Source organism: Staurois parvus, unplaced genomic scaffold (genome assembly GCF_062004578.1).
Source record: "Staurois parvus isolate SC_StPar_1 unplaced genomic scaffold, SC_StPar_1.0 ptg000097l, whole genome shotgun sequence".
Lineage (NCBI taxonomy): Eukaryota > Metazoa > Chordata > Amphibia > Anura > Ranidae > Staurois > Staurois parvus.
This window is the reverse complement of record NW_028317893.1, coordinates 11251882-11261261: the sequence shown is the minus strand read 5'-3', so window position 1 is coordinate 11261261 and position 9380 is coordinate 11251882.

Here is a 9380-nt window from a genome sequence, read left to right as displayed (position 1 = left end):
CCATCACTGCCTATTAGTTGTCCACATATTGCAACAATTGGCTGTTTGTTTCCAGCACAGTATGATGATCATCTGTTTGTTGACTTGGATCATTAGATGATGAGCATCCTTCCCCTTTGTGTATGTGCAGTTTCATGGTAGCAATGACAGCTTGCTTCTGGTTTTGGCTTGAACTCAAGTTTGGACAAAACCCAAGTTTATTCCTAGTCACGATGCAACATTTGTGTATTTAAACTGATGTCCATTTACTGCCTGTGTATTGCCATGATTGCCTGTTTGCTGCCCACATATTGTAATGACTATCCATCAGTTACCCATGTATTGTCTTTTTTTATTTTTTTTCCTGAATATTGTCATGCTAGCCCTATCTTTTTAGAAGACCAAATAACTATAATTTAATTCCCTGCAGATCTGCAAATAATGCTGCTACTTTTCTCTACAGCTCACTACATGTGCCACTATAAAATTGCAGCATGTCCTTTACTAATTGGTTACTAGGAGTGACTTGGGGACCATACCAAAGCAACATTTGTTTTATCAAGAAAACTAAGGCTAAGAAGTTGCGTGGTAAAATTAGAGGCTAATTTCTCGCCAATTTTGCAGAAATATCACCGACATTCATTACTATGGTGTTCGTTTATGACACAGAGAATAGCTGCGATGCAGAGGATCACAGCTACTCTCTGGTCATTCACAGTCTATGAAACTCAGGAGATCAGCGAGGAGCGATGTCAGCCCTTCACTGGAGATCTGTGTTCTCCCTCCAGATTCTCCAGCCCAGAGCTGGAGAATCGGAGGAACCGCAAACTAAGCAGCAATAATTTACCTCTGTTTAGTAAACTGATCTCTTACTGTAATCTCGTGAGATTATAGTAGAAGCAGCCATTTTCCAGCATTGTAGATCATTCTCCCTTCGTTTGGAGAACTGATCTACACCGCTTCATAAAAGGCATTCACAGGAGAACTGTGTTCTCCGAGAATTCCGGAGAACTGAGCAGCGATCATTTACCGCTGGTTCATAAACGGACACCTATGTATCCCTATATTGGATAGTGACTAGAAAAAATTGCAACAAATGTAAACACTGCCTAAAATGAACATCTGTCTCTCCCCTTTCTGTCTCACACACAGTTATTGTGAAAGGAAATTAAGAGCTAGATGCCATATGCTATCAGTTATTAAAATGTAGAAACTAAAGTACCCATATCTGATCAATGTCCTAACCAGATTACATCTAGTGCCTGATTACAGCCAGTGCCATGTTACATCTGTGCCTGATTGCAGCCAGCACCAGATTTTAAACCGTGTCTGATTACAGCCAGCACCTGATTATAGCTAATGCCAGATTACAGCCAGTTCTTCAATATAGACAGTATTTGGTTACTAGTGTTAGATTAAAGACAGTGCCTAATTACAGCCAGTGCTTGATTACAGTCATGGTCTTATTATAGCCAGTGATTATTTAAACCAGTACTTAATAACAGTCAACACTTTACTACAGCCAGCTCCTGATCACAGCCAGTGTTTGTTCTTGCAGTTTGCGAATTACAGCCAGCACCAGTGTTTCCACTTTGCTTATTAGAATTACTGTGTTTACCCTTTTACCTTTGGATGTCTGATTTCCAAAATCTGGTCAATCTGCAGGTGTTTCTACTGTTCTGCCACTTCTGGGCCTCTGACAATGTGACAGGTTGTCATGGAAATCAGATTTATAATTTATGCCCCTTGAAAAGCTCATTGTGCTCAGTGGATTCAATCAAATACCTTGGGGTGTCCATTTTTCAAAAGGGCACCATATTGGGGGTGTTTTTTCTGTCCTGGCATTTATATCCTCATAGGTAATTCTGTTATAAGCTGGTCAGTGACAGGGAAGTCCTCAATAGAAGGCATAGGCTGAGTAAAGCTACAAGCTGCTGTATGTCAGTGTCTATGGGGCCTCAGAAACAGTGGGGTCCTCTGCTCTTTTTAAATTCAGATTTAGCCAGGCTCCTTATGATGGGAGTGGAGAGGGGAGAGGACTCATCAGTCCTGCTCTGACCACCAGGATGTCATAGAGGCTGTGCAGGCCTAGTCAGTGAGGAGGGTTGGTTGCTGTGTGTGGTAGCATCCGGGAATGAGTCTTTTGATTTCTGAGGTGCTTTGACATGCAGGGCGGGTGTGCCATGTGAGGTTCCGGTGTTGGAGTAGACAGAGGTTCCTCCACAGCTGCTGGTATGCCTCTGAGTCGGAGTAGGGAGAGAAGATCTCTGTATTATGTGCCCATTAACTCTGTCAATGGGACATGTCCCCCTTATTTTACTTTAATAGGGTTTGGATTAAAGTTCACAATTTGCATATATTTTACAGTTGATGAATGGCTGCAAATTGAACTCAACCACATATACTCAGCACTATTAACCACATGCCACCCAGCCACTGTATAAATATGGCGGCAGGGCGGCACGGCTGGGCAAAACCACGTTTTAAGACGTGTGTTTTGTAAACAGGTAGGGGGTGCGCACGAGGGGCGCCGCCACCCTACCTGTCCCGCCGATCACAGCTGCGGATGTCAGTCGCCGGGTCACAGCCGGTCGTTACTAACTATGTCCCAGCGATCGGTGGCAATCGCTGACAGAGAGCACAGCTGCAGTAGCTGTGCTTTCTGTCAGTTCCCTGACAGCTCCAGGACAAGCTGATCGGGACAGAAGAGTTTCTCTCTCCCGATCAGCGGTGTCCCGTGCAGTACACCCCCGCCCCCTAGTAAAACACTCCCCTCACACAGTTAACCCTTCCCCTGAAAAATAAACTTAACCCCTTCCTCCCCAGTGCCATTAGTTCAGTGTCAGTGGTTTTTTTTTTGCACTGATCACTGTATTGGTGTCACTGGGGATGTCAGTGACCCCAAGTCAGTACCCCCAATGTCAGAATGTCCGCCGCAGTCCTGCAGTCCTGCCATAAGTCACTGATCGCCGCCATAAGTCACTGATCACTGCCATAAGTCGCTGATCGCTGCCATTATTAGTATAAAAAAAACCTAAAAATCCCAGTATCTTTCCTGCCATTTGTAATCGCTATAACTTTCACGTAAACCAATTAATTTACACGTATTGGGTTTTTTTTTTTTAGCAAAGACATGTCGCAGAATGCATTTTGGCAGAAATTTATGACTAAATTTCATTTTTAATTTTTTTTTTACTGGACATGTTTTATAGCAAAAAGTCCTAAATATTGTTTTTTTTCCTCAAAATTGTCAGCCTTTTTTTTATAGCGCAAAAAATAAAAACCGCACAGGCGATCAAATACCACCGAAAGAAAGCTCAATTTGTGGGGAAAAAAAGGATGTAAATTTCAGTTATGTACCATATTGCATGACCGCGCAATTGTCCGTTAAACTAGGGCAGCGCTGTATAGCAAACAAATGGCATAAATTGCAGTATCTATACCATAGTTTGTAGACGCTATAACTTTCACACAAAGCAATCAATATACACTTATTGGGATTTTTTTACCAAAAACATGTAGCAGAATACATTTTGGCCTAAATTTATAACCAACTTTGAGTTTACTATATATTTTTTATAGCTGAAAGTAAAAAATATTGTTTTTCTTAAAAATTTTTGGCCTTTTTTTGTTTATAGCGTGAAAAATAAAAAGCAAACAGGTGATCAAATACCACCAAAAGAAAGCTCTATTTGTGTGAAAAAAAGAACGTAAATTTCGTTTGGGTGCAGCATTGCATGACTGCGCAATTATCATTTGAATTAGTGCAGCGCCGAGTAGCAAAAAGAGGCCTGGTCATTAAGGGGGGGTAAATCCTCTGGAGGTCAAGTGGTTAATGACGTGTAGAAACAGGTAACAGTCTGATTTGTTTTATTAATTATATGGCAACATGATTTGACTGTCCCAGTACCAATGTGTACAAAACACATTTAAGCTAAACATAATACATAGCACAATATATTTTTTATTTCAGAGTCAGCATACACAGCAAACAGTCAAAGTTCTTTCAGCTGTGCACCTTTTCATTCAGTTTTCTTTTTTTCTTCTTTCTTGATCATTCAGCTGTTTTCTCTTTTCTGTGGTCAAGAGTTTTGTCGCACATATGGTTATTTTATATCAAGATGTAAATAACTTTAAAACAATGGTTGTTCTGATGCACCATGTACAAAAACATTAATGTTCTTTGGGTTATATTATCCTAATTCTATGATAAATTCATTTTTGATATCTAAAGCACACTTTTGTTCTCATTCATATTCAGATTGTATTATCACTAAACCTTCATCTGGAAGCATTTGTCTTACTTTTAAAGTAACTAGACTGCAATGACTGTTGTACATAAAAATGTATATAAAAAATAAAAAATCTAGATTTTGTAGTATATATTGCATACTTAGCTTAGCTTTACGTCAACTTATGGGATAATAATTATTTCATTTAGGAAAAATCTCAGTAAAAGTCAAGAGAATGGACACCTTTAAACACACATCAAAACAGAAAAAGCTAGTTTCTGTGGGCGATGTAACTAAAAATGAGGTTTCCTAAAGCAAACCCCATATCCAAGGTAATAGTTAATATACAAGTTAATACGCAGAACACTTCACTTTAAGAAAAGTATTTGCATTCAAAATCTCATAAGCACAAAAAAAACATACCTTTAATATAGCACAATGGTCACTAGACTACTGTATATTATATCAATCTATTAAGTAGTAGTCAGTGCTAAAGAGCAAAACACAGGGCAGTGTGGGGGAATAACAGCAAAGGATATACAGCAAAGAAATATAACAACAAAAGTACCAAAAAAGAGTAGCAAGCAAACCCAAACACCGAGTAGCAGGGATGCAGGTGGAAAAACCTAACTACGTTTTGTGTCGAAAAATCCCTTTTATGGGATTTAACTTGATGAATGAGTTTTCACACTCAAATGTCACTAGGTTTTTCTACCTCCACCCCCTGTCCTCTGCTTTGATCATTAGTACTGACTACTATTAGATGGGTTAATATTGTATAATTTAGCAGTACTTGTGGAGGCATCCCTTATACACACTACGCTGTATTAAATGTATGTTTGTTTCCCTATTATGAAATTTTCAACACACAATATATGTGTACCAAGAATGCTTGTTACTATCCTTCCTGTTGAAAGAATAATAAAGTCATTAAGAACAACAGACCTTGAACTTGACTGTAGGATTTTTCCAGAAACCTACAATCTGGTTGCCTTGAAGCCCAGCTTCAAGAATTGTCCCTTGTAGCGGGACTATGCCCACACTGCGACTGTCAATTACTTGTTTAGATGTAGGAATCATTGAAAATAAAATATACTTACCTGATTCTCCATGCTGCTAAACTGGTCCCTACAGCATCTTATTCCCCATGCTCCAGTGGTCTAAGGTCCTGACATCATCAAGACCAATGTAGGGTCCACAGCCCTGACACAATGATGCATAGAAACAGTCCACCACCATAGCATTGGGGATTGCCATCTTCCAGTGGAAGGGATGATCAGGTAAGTTAAAGTGCTTTTACTCTTACCTAAAATAAATAAGCAGTTAAAACTTCCACACTTCAACAAAAAGATTTTCAATTTGCCAGAGTTGGTCTTTAATAAATTGCTGTAAGACATAGTGAACTGTGTTATGGTGGCAGTGGGTTGGAGGTGGGGGTTGCCTAGTTTTGTTTAACAATTTTTTAATGAACCATCATACATTTGTGGATCCCTGCATCAAGAAAATTGAGAAACCTAGGTTAAGTTAGACATTGTAATATTAATTTCATTTAAATCTAGGGGGTATCTGAATTATACTGTTATAATGATATTATAAAGCATTTTGTTATCATTAGGACCAGTATTATTCAGTAACATTTAAAAATATATCACACCTTCTTTTCTAAATATTCTAAATAATTTAGAACAACTATATGAAAATATCTGTCATTGTTTAAGTTTAACCCATTAGGTAACACTTAAACAGTTGTTGGGCATCTGAAATGAAAGATCAGGAGTCCAGGGAACAATGCATTAATTTGATAGCAAAAAGCAGTCCTTCCTGACATTTGTAATCTGGATACTAAAGCAGCTCTACAAAACATAAAGAGGAAAATGTTACATTTTATATTGCAGTTTCTATCATCCCCATCACTAACATTAACAAATTAAGGCTGTTGGCAGTCTTTGACATTATGTAGGTATCATTAGTTACTATATTTCACAATTTCTGTTGAAAATATTGAGAACATGTACCTTCTTAAGGTTAAATCAGAACTGGCACATACAAAGTAAAAATACCAGTTTAAAAACGTCATGCTGTTCAGAAATACAAAACTGGGAAAGTTAACTTATATATATATATATATATATATATATATCTGTAATAAAAATACAGATATATGGCAAGCACTTATAAGGAAACTTCAAAGCAGCTAGCACAAGAGACAGCAAATCTCACAGTAATATATATGTATATAGTGCAGTGCTAATCATTTTATAAACTGTAAATATTAAATCATCAAAATATTGATAAAACATCAAATATAACACCAGTGCACGTTGAATAATAAATATCTCTCAGTGAGACATTAGTGCTAAAATATCAATGTATATCTTAGTAAAGCAGTGAACAGATAAAGTCCCTCCAAAATACTGTATGTCTGACCAGCAACTGTCAGACCTGTCATATTGCAAGAAGTGCTTGGCTTTTTAATTTCAGCGAGTTGACACCATCAGGACAATTCTGGATGCCATGATTGATCTTCTTTTGTTCAATTAAAAGAATTTTTCAAAGTCTGGCGTCTTGTTTTTTTTTTTAATTTAACCCTTTACTCATTCACAAGGGGGGCAGCATTGGAGGGGGGCAGCCCCAGGCCAGGGTTGTGGTGAAGAGGCCTGGTATACTACAGTAAGAATTTTGAGGGTACCCCAACACTTTTTTCTCCCCTTTGTCTTTGGCAGTGTCCAGCAACACACTGCATAAGGCTGCTGTGCAATCAGCCTTATATAGTGTGGCCCGTGGATGTAGCCATAAGCCATGATTGGCCAAGGTCACCGAGACTTTGGCCAATCATGGCTCTCACAGTGCATTGTGCTGTGATTGGCCAAAGCATTGCACCTGACCTGTGGTCAGGTGCATTGCTTTGGCCAGTCTTGGCTCTCACAATGCCCTTTGAGAGCACAGTGCATTATGGGGTGTTTGACGGCAGAAGATCCCACTGAACGCCCTTACCGTTCATGTGTTTGGTGAACACACGAGATACCAATGTTCGAGTCGAACATAAGTAACATTGAGCCCAACATTAATCCTCTGTAGAGCTATGTACACTGTACACTGTGCCTACTAAGAGCAATTTAAGTTTTTTATGTTGGATATTCACCCTATTGATCGAATTACCAGTTATTTCAGTATACTGTCTGTGTATTATGTGTACACTGAACTAATAAATATCTGACTTTTTCCCAGACAAGAGATCATACCGTATGTATATATATATATATATATATATTCATTTATTTAACTTATATAACATGTGTGGAGTCATGGTTTGAATGGTCATCTGGTATTATGTTCATGGTTTGGGAACAGTAGACTTCTCATACAGTATATGAATATTTGCATTACCCAGTGTGGAGTCATGGTTTGAACGATGAGTACCTGGCATCATGTTTATGGTTTGAGGGTCCTATTAGCAACAGGACACCATGCATAGATTAATATTTACATTACCATGTACGGAGTTATGGATTGAACAATAGGTACGTACATGGTTTATTATAGGGTTTAGAGAGGATTTGTAGTTTTAATGAAACGTACCATGGTGTTTTAATTTTTGTAGACACAATAAAACTGTGGGAACTGTACAACTCTCAAGCCTTTGTAAACCTTCAAACATGTTAAATGGAAATGAACCTAGCCTGCCTATGACTGGATATTTAAGTGAATTCAGTCTCACCTCAGTGAACTTTATCTCACTTCGCACTTTTGTAAATCTAAGTGTCAGTTTTTGTGATTTCCTGCTTTTCCGCCTTGTCTTCATTTTTATCCTCATTGATCTCACTGTTCAAAATACTGGTTTATTTATACTTTTCCCTGTTATTCCCTTTGTCAACTTTATACTTATATTTTCAGGTCAAAAAGAGGATGATAGCTGTACATATACTGTAAGTAAATAACTGCCTTCCTTTCCACAACTAGCTTGTTCTGCTCCTCAGTGGGAATTGGAAGTGTGGAAGTGTCGAAAAGATTGTATTGATGCATAGCTCCAATATACAGTAGGTAGGAGGTGAAGGTAATATTTTCACTGCAATTAGGAACTAGAAATTGGGAGAATTTTATTTTCAAAGATATCCTACTAAAGGGCTAGAGAAGAGGGGGCAGTGATATATGCAGTAGAATTGCTGAGTCAGGTGTGTGAAGAACTAATACCTCAAGGAGCACTACATTGCTGAGAATAGAGTGAGGGATAATCCTAGATACCAGGGACATTGCTAGACACTGGCATCCACGGCATGAGTGACATATCTTTTGCTGATTGCCTACGGCATGGGTGTCAAACTGGCAGCTCTCCAGCTGTTGCAAAACTACAAGTCCCATGACACATTGCAAGATTGACAGTTACAAGCATGACTCCCAAAGATAGAGGCATGATGGGACTTGTAGTTTTGCAACAGCCGCCAGTTTGACACCCCTGGCCTAGGGTCTACTTTGACATATGAAGGTGATACATGTATGTATGATGCTGGGGGATAGGACAGTGGCATCTACAGGGGCTAAGTTGGGAATACGCAAAGTTTCCATGTGTTTCTCGGGATCCTATGGTCCTGAGCAGGAAAAATACAGAAGAGAGCAAATAAAGTTGCATAAAGCATAAATAGTAAGAGTATACTTAACTTTTCTGTATACACAGGAACATTTTTTTCCTTTTTATATTGTTCGCATATATTTCAATATACTGGACATATTGATGTTACTATGTGCCATGTTCCAAAAATATACAGATACAAAGAACATATTTATAGATCACAGAACTTTCAATTAATTAGAATGATATATCTTTAAAAAACAATGATTACCATAAAATATACTTTTTATTAACCAAGTAATAACTGGTAAAAACATACAGAATAAACATCCTGGCACATAATAGTCAACAGACCAATTTTCAGGTGTATAAACACTCTTCTATATATGTATCTAGCATTAATGCACATTTAGATGTTTCAAAATGTGCATTTACCTCTCAACAAAACTCAGGGGAGCTATAAGTGTATTATAAATTCCATACCCTACTCAGAGCCTTTTCCATCTCTCCTCTTCATTATCTTTGGATACATTGCCCACCTGCTTGAACACTTTCATCTATTTGTTTTCCAACCGTGTTGTCTCTTCTTCCCTTTGCTTATC